This window comes from Pipistrellus hanaki, assembly GCF_964339955.1.
Source record: "Pipistrellus hanaki genome assembly, chromosome: 3".
NCBI lineage: Eukaryota > Metazoa > Chordata > Mammalia > Chiroptera > Vespertilionidae > Pipistrellus > Pipistrellus hanaki.
The window spans coordinates 62,633,296-62,648,548 of record NC_140505.1 but is presented as its reverse complement, the minus strand read 5'-3'; positions in this window follow the sequence as shown (position 1 = coordinate 62,648,548).

Here is a 15,253-nt window from a genome sequence, read left to right as displayed (position 1 = left end):
TATCTGGTAAAAGAGATTGTTTCACTCAGACTCCTTACCATAGTTTCTAATATCTGAAAATTTGCTGTATACAAATTTATGGGTATTGTTATGAGATCCTTCCTATCTGTACTCCCTTTTGTACTTTTCTGTTTCTCAGGAATCCCCCTGTCTAGTCCTCTTATTAGAAAACAAGGGACTTAATTATACTATTGTTCTGTACATTTCCCTTCACAGTCCTTAAGACATAGGCACACTAAAGGGAGAAAGAGAAACAAACAAAAAAAAGCAATAGGTATTTGGAATCACATCTTCTCTAGATGTAGAGAGAAGTTCCACTTTCTTAAAGATTTCAGGCTTCTGCATTTCACAAGACTGATTAATAGATGTGGTTGGGAAAATAGAAAAACTCTTTTTTAAAAGGAAAAGAAAAATATGGGAGATTTTCACTCTTTCTCTGTGACCTTCTTCTTCATTCTTTGGACAGAACTATTGGAACTCTGGCTTTCTTTCTGTCTACACCAATGCCACTTTTGAATTTTGTGGATGTAGTGAATTCAACATAAGAAATGCCAGAAGAGGAGAATTAGCAAACTGAGCAGTTAGTAAAAGAAGTTTCTCGAGTTCTCAAAAAAATTTGAGAAAAAGGTACAGAGATTTCCCATATACTGCCTGCTTCCACATATCTATAGCTTCTCCCATGGTCTATATCACTCACCAGAATGATACATTCCTTACAATTGATGAATCTACATTGGCACATTATCATCACCCACAATCCATAGTTACCATAGAGTTCATTCTTTGGGTTGTACAAATGCCTAATGACATATAGCCATCATTATAATATCATAGAGAGCATTTTCACTGCCCTAACAATCCTCTGTGCTGCACCTGCTCATCTCTCTCCCTCAGCTCATCCCAAGCAATCACTGATCTTTTTATTGTCTCAGAGTTTGCCTTTTAAAGAATGTCATATAGTTGGATCAACATGGTGTGTAGCTTTCTCAGATTAGCTTCTTTCATTTAGTAATATGCATTTAAGATTACTCCTTGTCCTGCCTATGCCTAATAAATCATTTCTTTTTAGCAAAAAATACTATTCCATTGTCTGAATGTACCAGAATTTATTTATCCATTCATCTGCTGAAGAACCTTTTGATTATCTCTAAATTTTCAATTAATAAAGCTGTTTAAACAACTGTATGAAGATTTTTGTGTCAAGATACATTTTCAACTTCTTTGGATAAATACCAATGAATGTAGTTACTAGATCACATGATAAGAGTGTGTTTAATGTAAAAAAACACACCAAACATCTTCCAAAGTAGCTATCCCATTTTGCATTTCCACAACAATTAGTGAGAGTTTCTATTGTTCCACATTCTTGTCAGCATTTGGTGTTGTCAGTATTTCAGGTTTTGGGCACTCTAATAAGTGTGTCATACTTTTGAAAATGATATTTAATTAAAAATTAAATATTTTAAAAACTTAAAAAGAAAGTGATAAATTATATTATTAAAACTTAATCCAACCCCAGATGGTTTTGCTCAGTGGGTAGTGTCAGCTTGTGGACCAAAGGGTCCCAGGTTTAATTCTGGTCAAGGACAAATACATTGGTTGCAGGTTCTTCCCCAGCCCAGGGCCCCCTGGTGAGGAGCCTGCAGGAAACAATCATGTATTTCTCTCATATCAATGTTTCTCTCTGTCTTTCTCTCTCTCTTCCACTCCCTCTAAAAGATCAATGGAATAATATCCTTGAATGCGGATTAACAACAATAACAACAACAAAAAACTTAATCCAGGTGTAACTCAGAGTTCTCTCAGCTGAATATGCTGATATGAACACTCTGTGAGTAGTCCTCCTCTAAACAATTTTCTATACTCCTTGACTCTCATTTACTCAAGTTCTTAAAATCTTATTATTTCTACCCACTTAATTCCATTGAGAGATTCATCAAAATATTTATTAAACTTCTGGACATTTAAACTGACTACTTTTTAATATTTTAATTGAATTTATTGGGATGCCATTTACACTAATAAAAGAGCAAGATGCAAATTGATCATACCTTGAGATACCCACCAGCCAATCAAGAGTGAGTATGCAAATTAAGACAACAAAGATGACATGTTAGTTTGCATATGCAGGTGCAGAGCAGCCAGGGGTGGGGTAGGATGCTTGCATGGTCACGATGGTGACAACACAGGCTTTTTTTTTTTTTTAATATATATATTTTTTATTGATTTTTTACAGAGAGGAAGGGAGAGAGACAGAGAGTTAGAAACATCGATGAGAGAGAGTCATCGATTAGCTGCCTCTTGCACGCCCCCTACCATGGATGTGCCCACAACCAAGGTACATGCCCTTGACTAGAATTGAACCGGGGACCCTTCAGTCCGCAGGCTGATGCTCTATCCACTGAGACAAACCGGTTTCGACAACACAGGCTTACTGCACCTTCCCAGCCTGTGGGTTGGGTTGCATGGGAAGGTGGAAAGGCGGCTCCAGCCAGAGCAAAGGCAGTGCCTGCAGCCAGGAGAAGAAAGGCCCATTTTTTTTTTCACGAATCTTTCTGCATTTGTCCTCTAGTTTACTAATAAAATTATAGGGGCTTCTATAATGCATCATCTGTATATTATATTGTGTTTCCACTACCCTTAGCTTTAGGACATACAAAGTTGATAGTTTTCCACCTAATATTTTGGCATTCCTTCTTAGGTACTGAGGAGCATCTTCTTCTCTTCCTCCCTTTAGTGTAGGTCATGTTCTGTTTCTCACTCTACTCAATATTCCTGCATGATTTTGTTAGTACTAGTTTCAATTATCATGTGAATCCCTAGTTTATCTACCATCAATTTCTCCCATTTTAATTAACTACAACATATTGATATATGATTAGAATTTTGTTTTATGTTCAATTCAGGAAAGATAATTTTGAAATATTCCAAATTGTATTCCTAATCATTGGTCCAGAACATTTTTTTCTATTATTTCTAAATTAGTAAAGGTACCACTACCACTTAACAAATGCCAAATTAGAAACAGAGGTATCATTTTGATATTATTTTCTGACTTCTACCTTCCATTTAACAATTATTCTTTAGATATTAACTCCTAAATATATCCCAATCTTTTTTTTACTTTCATAAAGATTAATAAAGCTCCTCTGATACAAGTATATAATCTCTTCCTGAATACACTCCTGATTTCTCCTAGTTATCTCACACTGAAGCCAGAATAATCTTTCTAAAATGAAAATATGATCACCTTTTTAAAATTATGTATTGGTTCTCATTATCCTTCTAATAGAGCACAAATGTTTTGCAGGTATTACATGTCTTCAATTTTATGGCCCCAGCTTATCTCTTTCAATGTATCTTTTAATATCCCCTTTGAGACTAAACTCTAAGCCATTTTTAACCGATATCTGTGCTCATTAATATTCCTCAAGGATATAATATATGTTGTTACTTCAGGTTCTTTACATATACTTTTACCTATTTCCACAGCAGGGCAATTATGTTTTAAGTTTTAGCTTTAATATCAATTTCTCTATGAATTTTCCATTATTCCTGCTAACTCTATTTTAGGAATATTTTCTATGTCATGTATTATTTGGTATTTCCTCTACTCAAGAATGTACTACTATAACTTTGAAGTAACCTTTAGTTATCAAAAGAAAGAATATAAACTCCATGCTGATAAGAGTCATGTTTATCTTCTGCACTGTTATTATCTTCATCACCAAGTAAAGTGCCTGGTTATTATTTGGATAGACAAATTAATGGATAAAAATATGGAATAATAATAAAAATCATAAGAAGACACAAAGAGTAATTTCTCTGATGGTAAGATAGTTTTTGTTTCATAAATTAAAGAAAAAATAATAATCTGAGCTGCCTCCAACATGCCAGTGGTGAACGTAAGGAGGGGCAATGAAGTATTAAAAAAGACAGCTGGGTACAGGTGGGTCACTGTGCCTGGATGAGGAAACAGTGACTTGGCCTGTAAGCTAAAGCTTTCTTTTATAGTTAGATCACACAAAGCAAAACAAGGGCAAGATGTTTACAATGTTCTTGCGATTTTCAAATCTGCTTCTTGTTGCCATTCTCTGAACTGTATCAAGCCTTGTTTTGGCAGCACTTGCTACACCTCCCTCCCTCCCTACCTCTTCCCTCCTCTCCCCCACAGCCCACATCCTTTAGCTACCTAGGACTGTAGGGTTGGACTATAAAGTCAAGCTTACAACCATAGCCTTTTGGCTATAATTGTGCTGGGAGGGCTTTGCCCTCCAAACTGGGATTGGATGTGGCTTTGCCACAAGTCAGTCTGAGTCTTGAACCTGTCCAAATGCTGCAGCCGCTCTTCACAGTAACCAAGAAAAGTCTTGGTGATCTTCATAAAGCAAGAATTTACAAGGTTGAAGTATATCATTTCACAGAAAATCAGGAATATGTAGTCCATATGAAGAGGAAAAGATAGTTTTTTAAATATTGAAATTTGTAGGAATCATGAAATATTTCTAATCATGATAAATTAGTATTTGTTGATTATTAGATGCTAATTCCAAACAGCTTCAGAATTTATTGATTTATGTCCTACATGTGTTTTAGCTATTGAAAGTGCAAAGAACCCAACTGATTTGGCTCAGTGGATAGAGCATTGGCCTGCGGACTAAAAGGTCACAGGTTCAACTCGAGCCAAGGGCATGTATGAAGGTCCGGTGCTGGAGGACTAAGAAATGTCATATCCTGCCCTAGCCTATTTGACTCAGTGGATAATGTCTCAGCCTGCAGACAGCAGGGTCTGGGTTCGATTCTGATCAAGAGCATGTACCTAAGCTAAGCATTTCAGTCTATTCTATGTAGATCATATTGTAAAGAAACATTGATCAGCTGCTTCTTGTACACCTCCTATCTGGGATGTGCTCACAACCAAGGTACATGCCCCTGACAAGAGTTGAACCTGGGACCTTTTAGTCCTCAGGCCAATGCTCAATCCACTGAGCCAAACCGGTCGGGTTCTTTGCACTTCCAACAGCTAAAACACATGTAGGACATAAATGAATAAATTCTGAAACTGTTTGGAATTTGCATCTAATAATCAACAAATACTAATTTATCTTGAGTAGAAATAATTCATGATTCCTACAAATTACAATATCTAAAAAAACTATCTTTTCCTCTTCATATGGACTTCATATCCCTATGATCAATCGCCGGGGGTCCACTCCTGCACCACGCGGCAACAGAGCTTTCAGCCTGGTGCTGGAGCAGCCCCCAGCTCCCTGCGATCTATCACAGTGGGTATGCTCCTGCACCAGGCCAGAGAGGACCCGTAGCTCCCTGCGATCGATCGCAGGGGGTCCACTCCTGACACAGGCCCAGAGTGCCTATGTGTACAATGTAACACCATCTTTTTTTAGGTTAATTTGCATAGTCACTGATTGGCTATTGGTGTAGTGAAGGTACGGTCAATTTACATGTTTGTGTATTATTAGATAAGATCATCATAGAGTTGTTAGAAATGTTCAAGTAAAAAGAAATAGCTTTCATGTAACACTTTAGGAATAAGAAAATTAAATGAAATAGAAATATGGATTAAAATCACAGTTGTTAAAAAAAAAAACTGAATTACCTATGTGACTGGGTGAAAGTACCAACTTAAGACATAGTAGATAAGAATGACGAAAAAAAAAAATATTCCCAGTTGCACTGTAACCATCAAGATTGAGGAGTATTCTACCTTATAATTGAGTCTCAGTGGCACAATTCTCACATCGTTCACTATGACTGTTCCAGTAAGCTCCTGTTAAAGTTAACAGTCTTGAACTGCTCTGAAAATTCACCAGCTAAGAGTGAGCATTGGCTTAGTAGTATGAAACAAACAAAAAAAAATTTGTGTGGAAAGCAGATACTAAATTCTAAAATATATGCTTTATCAGAATTTTAATGTTAGTATACAGTCTAGAATGCATTCTAAAGAAAATTAGTATAGAAGTAAAATTTAAAAAATTGTCCAAATATCCAGATTTTTCTAAAATAAGTTTTACTTTATATTTATAATACATAATCCACACATTTTACCTATCTAAAGTGTTGTGGATCAAATTTTATATATAAAATTAATTTCTCAGAAAATCATGTATTTTGCAACATTTATATTGATCTTAATAAATTTGTATTTCTAAATGTATTTAGATAATATTTTTAACCTAATGTTTTGTCAAACAAAGGTAGTACTTAAAATGGAAAAAAAATCTAAGCATGAGAATAAAATCTATTAGAACCTATAAGTTTTTTTACTTTAATTTCTTAGGGTAACATTGGTTGATAACATTACATAAATTTCAGGTGTACAATTTTATTATCCACTGTATACAATTCACCGTATACTAATCATCCAAAGTCTAGTCACCTTTCATCACAATATATTTGCCCCCCACCCCCTTTCCCTTTGGTAACCATCATTCTATTGACCACCTCTATGAGAATATTTACTTTGTTTATTTGTAGCTTTCCATATTATATCATACACTAGAGACTCGTTGCAGGAAGATTCCTGCAATAGGGCTTCCTGCAGTGGTCTCCACCACCCCGCCTGCTTCCCTCCCTTCTCACCTGCCCTGCCTGCTTCTCTCCCTTCTCTGCCACTGCCCCACTTGTGCTTGCTTGCTTCACTCCCTTCTGCTGTGCTTGGCTTCCTTCTATACTATCGTCAGTCTTCCCTCTGCACCTGGATTTGCAAATTAACCACCACCTTGTTTGGGTTAATTTGCATACTCACTTATGATGGGTTGGTGGGTGTGGCTGGTGAGCATAGTGGAGATACATTCAATTTACATGTTTCTCTTATATTAGATAGGATATTAGTGAAATCATATGGTTTTTGTCCTTTTTCATCTGACTGATTTCAGGCAGCATGACACTCTTATAATCCATTAATGTAGTCACAAAGCAATATTTCATCTTTATTTTGACTGAGTATCATTGTATTATACATATCCTATATGTATAATACAATCTTATGTAATAAGAGGTAATATGAAAATTTACCCTCATGGCCTCACAAGATTGCTGCCTATGACCAGGCTGGCAGGGGGGTTAGTGAGGCATGACCAAATGACTGAATAAGCAGGCTTTGTGGGGAGATCAGACTGACAGGGCATTTAGTGAGAGACTACCAAACTAATGAACAGCAGGCTGTGTGGGGCAACCAGGTCAACAGGGGGTTAGTGAGGGATGACTAAACAACTGAACAAGCAGGCTGTGTGGAGTGACCAAAATGACAGGGGCGAGGGGGCATGAGGGGTTACCAGGGTGACAGGGGATCAGTTGGGTGCAACCAAGCTGGCAGAGGGGGGACAGTTTGGGTGACCAGACTGGTAGAGGAGGCAGTTGTGGGTGACCAGACTGGAATGGGGGACAGTAAGAGGCAACCAGGCTGGCAGGTGGGGCAGTTAGGGGCAATCAGGCCAGTGGGGTGGGGGTGTAGTTAGAAACAACCAGGCTGGCAGAGGGGACAGCTTGGGGCAATTAGGCTGCTGGGGGGGGGACAGGGAGGGATGACTAGGTTAACGGGGAGGAAGTTGGGGGTGATCAGGCCACCAGGATGTGCAGTTAGGGTGATCAGGCAGGCAGGCAGGTGAGCAGTTAGGAGCCAGTGATCCAGGATTGTGAGAGGGATGTCTCCCCCTCCCCCTGAAGGGCCCCAGATTGGAGAAGGTGCAGGCTGGCTGAGGGGACCCCTCCCTGCAAGAGTTTCATGCACCAGGCCTCTAGTATGTATATAAAATATCTTCTTTATTCAATCATCTGTTGAAAGAACACTTCAGTTTTTTTCCCCATATCTTGGAGATTGTGAATAATGTTACAATTAACATAGTGGTACATATGTCTTTATGATTTTTTTTTTTTAATTTTTGGGTAAATACCCAAAAGAGGGATTGCTGGGTCATATGGTAGCTCTATTCTTAATTTTTTGAGGAACTTACATACTGTTTTCCATAGACTGCACTTATGCTTGAACAGTATGAGAGGGTTTCTTTTCCTCCTCATACTTTCCAACACTTATTGTTACTTATCTTATTAATAATTAGTGACCTGGTGCACAAAATTATGCACACTGAAAGGAAATCAATTAGAATGTGGCCAGCAGTGTGGGACTGGACCAGAAGGACTAACCTCTCATGGTGCTTCCCCAGGCACACCCTGGAACCAATCTTCTGTGGTCCCTCCCCAGCCGGCCACACCTGGGGTAGGCTCAAAGGGCATCTGCAGAGTGAGCAGGGTCTCTCTGGCAGGTGGGATCCCTAAGCCTGGCCTGCAGGGATCGGGCTGAAACAGGGTCTCTGACATGAGGGTTCCCAGAGTGCAAGAGAGCACTCTGAAAAGTTGCTATCATAGAGGGTGTGGAACATAAAAGCAACTGTGCAGTAAACCAGATTCAGGGCCAATAGTGCCTCAGAGGCAACATAACCCATGGCCAAAGGTGGAATCACATGGCCCTACAAGGAATCAGGCTCCCTCCTCTCTGGTTTTGGTGTGCATCACCTGAAAACTGCTGCTGCCAAGTCACTGCAGCTCGGCAGCTTCTGCATTGAGTTTCTGCCCCCTGGTAGTCTGTGTGCATCATAACAACCAGTTGGATGTACACTTGGCTTATTAGCATTATATATATATATATATATATATATATATATATATATATATATATATATATATATATATATATATAAACTAGAGGCCTGGTGCATGAAATTTGTGCACAGATGGGTGTCCCTCAGCCACGCCTGCACCCTCTCCCATCTGAGATCCCTCAAAGAATGTCTGACTGCCAGTTTAGGCCCAATCCCCCAGCAGACAGACATCCCTCTCATAATTTAGGACTGCTGGCTCCTAACTGCTTACCTGCCTGCCTACTTGCCTGCCTGATCTCCCCTAACCTCTCTGCCTGCCTGCCAGACTGATTGTTCCTACCTGCCCCCTACAAGGCTGATCACCCCTAACTGCCTTTTCCTTGGCCCTCAGCCTAAGCTGAAGTCTGGCCTCCCTCTGCTAGAGGTGACCTGGCAGATCCGGAGAAGGCACTGCTCCCACTGCTGCTGCCACTGGTGGCCACCATGGTTGCCTGAATCAGGTACCTCACAACCATGTGCAGCTTCCTGAACTTCAGGCTGGCCCTGGGCAGCAGGAGCTGCCATCACAGTTTGCCTGAGCCTCAGGCAGCCTCTGCGGTTTTGTCTGGATGGACCAGCAGATGGATGTCTGGAAGACATCCGTCCTAATTAGCATATTACCCTTCTATTAGTATAGGAGGTCATTCTAACATGTGTGAGGTGGTATCTTATTTAGTTCGGGGTTTGCATTTTCCTCCTAACTAGTGATTTGAGCATTTTTCATATATCTGTTGGTTATCTATGTTTTCTTTGGAAAAGTGTCTTTTCAGATTCTCTGCTCATTTTTAAAACTATGAGAATTTATTGTCTGTTGTTAAGTTGTATGAGTTCTTTATATACTTTGAATATTAGCTGCTCATTGTAGGTATTGATTGTAAATACCTTCTTCCATTCAGTTTGTTGCCTTTCTATTTTGCTGACAGTTTCTTTTGCTGTGCAGAAGCTTTTTAGTTTGATGTACTAGTGGTCTCATTCATTTCTCTTTGCTTTTACTTCCTTTGCTTTTGGAGTCATGTTCACCAAAACCTCTCTGAGACCAAGGTTTATAAATGTAGTGCCTGTATTTTACTCTATGCACTTTATTTTTTCAAGTCTTATATTCAAGTTAATTTTTGTATATGCAGTCTGGTTTCAGTATTTTGCATGCTTTCTAACTTTCCTAGAATCATTTTTTAAAGAGGTGTTTCTTCCTCCACTTTATGGTTTTGGCTCTTTTGTTGAAAATTAGTTAGCCATATACATGTGGGTTTATTAAATTATTAGAACCCAATAGTTCTAACCATACTAAAACATTGTCCCCCCAAACTCTTTCTCTACTGATCAGATTTGACTGAAAGTAAGGTTATAGAAAAGGTTACCAGAAAATAGAGTTTAAATGCAGGCAACTTAAGGAGATGAAAATAGCAAGATAGATGGAGGAAAAATGGACAGAAAAAGAAATAGATGAAAGGTGACTTTGAGTCTTTGTCTCTTCCTGGAAATGACTGGACATCATTTCAAAATCTTTAAAACTGAAGTCACTCTCCCTCTTAATCTAGTGCAGATCAATGCCATGCATCCAAAATAATAAAAGTTTAATATGCTAAGTGCCCAGTCCTTCTGTTGGCTGTTCAACCAATCAAAGTGTAATATGCTAATGATATGCTATGGTCACTCAACTGCTCGCTATGACTTGCTGTTGGGGTCTGGACAATTGGGACTGAATAAGATGTGCTGGACAGCCCTACTGCAGTCCCTTCCCAGCTGGCCAACCTCCCGTGTCCCTCCCTGGCCCTGATTGTGCCCTGGTGGGGTCCATCAGCCTGACTGCACCCTATCGCAATCTGGGACCTCTCAGGGGATGTCAGAAAACCAGATATGGCCCAACAGCAGAACGACCATTCGCTATGACATACACTGACCAAGAGCGGGCAGACGCTCAATGTAGGTGCTGCACTCTGGTGGTCAGTGTGCTCCCACAGGGGGAGTACCACTCAGCCAGAAGCCAGGATCACAGGTGGTGAGTGCAGTGGTGTTGGCAGGATCCTCTCCTGCCTCCATGACAATGCTAAGGATGAGCTGTCAGTTGGACATCCCCCGAGGGCTCCAGGACTTCAATAGGGTGCAGGCCGGGCTAAGGGACACACCCTACACACACCCCAATGCACAATTGTGTGCATCAGGCCTCTAGTTTGTTAATAACTTTGCAACTTTGCAGCCCTGGAATTCAGCAGATAGTTATGGAACTAAGAGAAAGTCTCCTTAAAGTGGAGGATTTCAACTTTGGATTAGAATCTAAAGAAAGAAAAGTCACTAATACAATCCAGAAAATGCATCTGGATGCTAGTTGTCCCCTATTCTCCTTGCTATGATTAAAAATAGGGCTATCAGAATTGTAAGCCAAAATCTCAGTTTTAATAGTCTACCCAGAAATAACAAGTATTTTAGAGGGTAAACAGACTAATAATAAATTATTGGGTTCTAATAATTTAATAATAAATAAATCTTTATGAGACAAACAATATATTGATATGCAGTGATAAAATGATACATTAAAAAACACTCCCTAGACTATTTATAGCATGTACTTGATCCTTTTTTGGTGAATTAAAATAAATCATAGTTGTCAACTATACCACTTTTTATCCATGCCTACTGTTCCATGAGTGTTACCACTACTGTAACATTTAATTGGGGCTAAACTTATCATTAGAGTTTTGATGGGTAAGATTGAACTTGTAGCCTAGAGTATAAGATAAAGTTCAAAATGATTGATTATAGTAAGACTAAAATTAAAAAAACAAATATGTATGTAGAGAAATGTGCCTAGTGCATTTATTATTCATGTTTCAAAATACTAGATTATTAGCTAAACTCAGAATAATCGTGCCACAAAAGATATTAGGATAAATAAAATCCAAGTTTTCTTAAGAAACTACCCTCCTTCATGTACTAAAGACTTTAATGTATGGAATTTCCAGGAAAATTAGCAGTGTGTGGGAAAAAATGAGCAAAATAAAATTACATAAGGCATTATGATCTAGAACTAAGAGAAACAACTAAAACAGGTCTAAGAAGATTTGAAGCTCAACAAATTCAAAGGAGGAGAAATGTAAAGAAATCAACATTAAATCTCATGAATGCATATCTGACAAAGTGATACTGGTGCTTCTAGTCTGAAGGTGACACTTTGAGAACAATTGACAGAGAAAGTACAGCATGTAAAAGGCAAGAGAGGATCAAAAGGACAGCCAGAAAAAATAATTGTTGCTATAATAGAGCAACAATTATGCTGAACTAGACTTAGGATACAGATTTTAACTTTCAAAAGTATTAGGGATAATTAAATTATTAAAAAAATAAATAAAACAACCCACATACCTTTATCCCAATTAGGGTAAGGAAGAAAAATAAAAACAACAACTATAAAACAGAAAGACAAATAAATAGTGTAAATTAACATACAAATTAAACAAATGTATATACTAGTCATTATAATAACTGTAATTGTATGTTGAGAATGCTCCAGTAATAGATAAATTTAGTGAACCACATTTGCTGATCTGACACTCTTGGCAAATTTAATAATTTACAAGGGACAAATATGAAACATAGTTGTACATAAAATTTGAATTCAAAGCAATGAATCAAATTGCATCAAGAAAATTCTAAACCCCCAAAGCCTGGTGTTTATATTGATCTAAAGCAAAATTGCCTAAGTTTATATCTAGAAAAGTATAAGATGTTATTAAGAAACATATTGCAATATAAAAAATACTCCATTTAATAGTGATTCACATTTTTGGAGTGCATAAAACAATTTTAAAATATTTAAAGTAAGTCAACAAAAATACCGGAAGAAACATAAAACCTGTATTCAAAGTGGGAGATAGAAACACAGCTCTCTCTCAGTAATTGATAGAATGTAACACAAAATGTCAGTGAGAATGAAAATGGCTTGAATAATAGGATAAAAGAATAACACATTTGTTTTAATTGGCTGAATAAGCAAACACTCTACTCCATAACAGCAGAATCAGCAGTTTTCAGTTATGCATAAAATATTTACCCACATTTTCAAATTATTTGAACATAAATTTTAAGCAAATATAAAGTGATTTAAATAAAAAAATAAAATTTTGACAAAAATATGTTTGCTAGAAATTAAGTGCAGAATGTGAATGAGGAAATTCATGTGATTGAAAATTAAATGCATCAAAAGAATCATATTGTAATTAGAATATGTTTTTAACTTAATAATAACAAGAATGCCACAAATCAAAAACCTGTGAATGAAGCAAAGAGCTTATTTAGAGGAAAATTTAATCTTTAGTGTAGACATGAGTCTCTTTGTCTTCATCTATGAATGTGTTTTGCATTGTTCTCCAGCCATTTTGCCGTGAATTCTATGCTTCAACTCTGCTGTTCAACTGTATCATCTGATAGACAATGGTTTTCAAAAGTTTCCCAACCTCAGCAGTGACCAGTGCTGCCTTAAGTTTGATTAAACTTTCTGTAGGCTCTTTCTAGCCCTCACCTTTCTTTACTTAAAACATTTACTTCAGAAATAAAATACTTAAGAAAACGTGGAATTGTAAATACTTTCTCTGCTTTTTTGAGAAATAAATCTTTAAAACCCTGGAATATGTTTACCCAGAATCTGGGGCCAGCCCTTTGAAATGGAATCAGTAAGAATGATAGCACCCCAGGTCCAGGTTTCTATGGAAGGGAAGGAGCTTAACTCAAAAGGAACATTTAACAACTACCGATGGCTTCGTCCCATTGGCCAATCTCTCTTCTAACCAATGCCCTCTAGTACTTTGCCACAGCTTATTTCACTATTTAAAAACTAGAGGCTAGGAGCATGAAATTCATGCACATGGGGGGTGTCCCTCAACCCAGCCTGCATCCTCTCCAATCTGGAACAATCCTCTCACAATCCAGGACTGCTTGCCTGCCTGCCCTTTACCACTTCTGCCTGCCAGCCTGATCATGCCCTAACCATTCCCATGCCAGCCTGATTGATGTCTAACCGCTCCCCTGCCAGCCTGTTTGCCCCCAACTTCCCTCCTCTACCGGCATGGTCACCACTAACTGCCCTCGCCTGAAGGGTTGATCACCCCCAACTGCCCTCCCTTGCAGGCCTGGTCCCTCTCAACTGCCCTTCCTTGCAAGCCTGGTGCCTCCCAACTGCCCTCTGGCTATCTTGTGGTGGCCATGTTGTGTCCACTTGGGGACAGGATCTTTGACCACATGGGGGCAGCCATCTTGTGTGTTGGAGTGAGGGTCAATCTTCATATTACTCTTTTATTGGACAGAATTCTCCAACCTTTTGTTTCAGTGCAGTTGTGTTAAATATCTTGCCTCTATCTCAATCGATAGTCTTAAACACAGTCTTCTTTACTTATGTAATTTGTGTCAGCTGGTCATTGGCTACCAAAATGCATTTAAAACTTTGGAGAGATTAAAGTCTATTTGGAAGACAATAATAAGTATTACCAACAAAACAATGCCCATGGTTTGGAGCATGCCCCTTAGCCAGCTTTCCAATGACCCAAACCAATGAGAACCAAACAAGTGATCAAAATACCCTAGGGAGGGGGGCCCTTCTTTAAGCAATGGCCTCTTTAATGTATCTCATGTAACTATGTCTCCAGTCTGCCACAAGTGTTTCCTCAGCAAACTCCTGTCTGAGAAAGGGAGGCATTGGAAATCAGGGAAAATGTCTCAATGGGCAGGACAACAGGACCACCAGCATCTACCAAATACAACTATCGGTTGAAGTTTGGAGGGTGCATTACCCTGAGGTATTGAACAATGGCATTATTTTCCTGAGAACAACATATATATATTTCAATAAATTTTGTTTTGATTGGAGAGCTGCCTGCTAGGAAGCAGAGCTCAAAACCGAAGGCCTTATGCCTGCACAGTCCATCGAAGGGTTTCCCAGGTACCTCTCTTGTGCATCTCACTGTCCTGTAGGTTGTTAGTTTCGGGTTCCATGCCTGGCGGCCAAAACACATTAAACATGATTAAAGAAGACAGTTTAGATGATACAAACAAACTTCATTTAACACTTCATGAAGCAGACAGTCTCCCCGTTTGGAGAACTGCAGAATGGTGCAGAAGATGGAAAGCTGTATAGGATAAAGAGTCAGGAAGGAGGTACGGAGAGCAGGGTTGGCTTGGCTTTGGGGATGGGCTAATTGGACACACTGCATTTCTGGTCAAATGCAGCGTTCACAGGGATGCCAAGGTTATGTAAGTTTCAATTTGCTGATGTGACACCCTTGGCAAGAGCAGCTCCATCTTGTGCCTGGAAATTTATGTCAACACTTGTCCAGTGTAATTTTTCTTTGACAGCAGCAGGCAGCAGCCATTTCCTGAGATTCTGAACCCCAGTTGTACTGATGGCTCTTCTTAAATGTTACTCCTGCAGCTCATCTGAGAGTTGTGTGTCTAATTCTCTATGTGAAATAAATTTAATTTAAAAAGTAATATCTAGAGCACGGTATTCTGACTGAATCCCACGTGAGTCAATAACTAAAAGGAGTATAAGATTGCTCTGGAGATTACTATAATTTTATGGAAAGCCACTACAGAATACACAAATG